The sequence below is a fragment of the Suricata suricatta genome, chromosome 11, assembly GCF_006229205.1.
Source record: "Suricata suricatta isolate VVHF042 chromosome 11, meerkat_22Aug2017_6uvM2_HiC, whole genome shotgun sequence".
Taxonomy (NCBI): Eukaryota; Metazoa; Chordata; class Mammalia; order Carnivora; family Herpestidae; genus Suricata; species Suricata suricatta.
This window is the reverse complement of record NC_043710.1, coordinates 72,856,826-72,858,406: the sequence shown is the minus strand read 5'-3', so window position 1 is coordinate 72,858,406 and position 1,581 is coordinate 72,856,826. Positions and strand designations below refer to the sequence as shown.

The following is a 1,581-nucleotide window of genomic DNA, read 5'->3' as shown; positions in this document are numbered from 1 at the left end:
GCTCTCCAGGCTCTCCTCTTCTGCCTAAGGATTCCCCAGGCAGTCCCAGAGCAGCCAGGCCCCTGTGGGGTCAGCACAGCACAGGCCATCACTGTCCCCCAGGGTGCACCTCAGCAGGAGGAAAGGGCAATGTGCCTCCTGAATCACACACAAACAAGAAATGTCCTGTGCTCCCTTTCCGGTCCAGTGTGTTATTTCCCCTTTGCCCGCAGGGCTGACTGGTGCCTTCCCAGCCCAGCAAACCAGTTACAGGATGAAACCATTTTCTAACTTTGAACTTGCCAACCTGGCCTTTCTCCTACCCCCATTTCTGCTAGATAAGTAAATACTTTCCTGCTCCAAACCCATTTTCCAGGGAAAACGCAGGTGCAGGCAGACCGGGCTCCCAAATGCACTGGACCAAGGGGGCACAGTGTCAGCAGGGTCTCAGTGGGGTTTCTTTCTACAAAGATCCTTGTAGACGCAGGTAAGGCAGCAGCACACTTCCCCTTCCGCTGTTTGGCATGTCCAGACCTGACCAGGCCCCAGAAGGAACTCTGCACCTATGTTTTGAGTGTATACCGTATCCCTAGAATTCTCTACTCCGTCTTGTCCTGTGGTATACACTACTCACATTTCAAGACTCAGCCTCACTTTCTCCATGAAGTTTTTCCTACTTCTGAGATAAGAAGCCTCCTGGTGACTGACGGAAGCAACACACATCCTCTCAGAAAGGGCTCAATTTCCGTCCAGGCCAACAGAGTCAGAGCAAAGCTATCAAATTGATTTTGATGCATCCTGACTTCAGATATGTTAAAATATAATTTTTAAAAGTCTAACAGCAGACAGAGTAATGAAAAGCAACAAAACTGAGCAGCAAAAAGGAAAAAGAATAATAAAAAAGGAGAATAAGTTGAGCGAACTCTGTGAAATCATCAAGTATAACAACATTTACATTGTAAGGATCCCATAAAGAGAAGAGAGAGAGAAGAGGGCAGAAGACTCATTTGAAGAAAGAACAGCTGAAAAACCCTAATCTGGGGAAGGAAACAGATTTACTGATTCAGAAAGCACAGAGAGCCCCTAATGAGATTAACCCTAGGAGGTTCACACCAAGACACATAATAATTAAAATGACAGAAGATAATTGAACCTTTAATTTTAAAAGCATCAGGAGATCAAGCCACCTGGTGGCTTAGACAGGTTTCAGATCAGGTCATGATCTCCAGGTTTTGCGGGTTTGAGCCCCATGTCGGGCTCCATGCTGCCAGTGCAGAGCCTGCTTGAGATTCTCTATCTCCCTCTCTCTCTCTGCCCCTCCCCCACTTGTGCTGTTTCTGTCTCTCTCAAAATAAATAAACTTTAAAAAAAAGCAGCAAGAGAAAAGCAAACTGTTATATACAAGAAAAACTCCATTAGGCCATTCATCAGCTGATTTCTCACCCGAAACTTTATAGTCCAGAAGTAAGTGGCATGATAAATTCATATTCAAAGTGCTAAAAGAAACTACAACCAAAAATGCCCTACCAGGCAAGGTAATCTTTCAGAATAGAAGGAGAATTTCCCAAAAAACAAAAGTTAAAGGAGTTCATCACCACTAAA

General features: G+C 44.9%; 1 protein-coding gene across 1 annotated transcript in view; it reads left to right on the top strand.

The window, feature by feature from the left end:
- Window positions 1–1,581, top strand: part of VSTM5 (V-set and transmembrane domain containing 5) — a 29,703-nt gene that overhangs the window by 2,826 nt on the left and 25,296 nt on the right. The gene's annotated exons all lie outside the window — the stretch shown is intronic.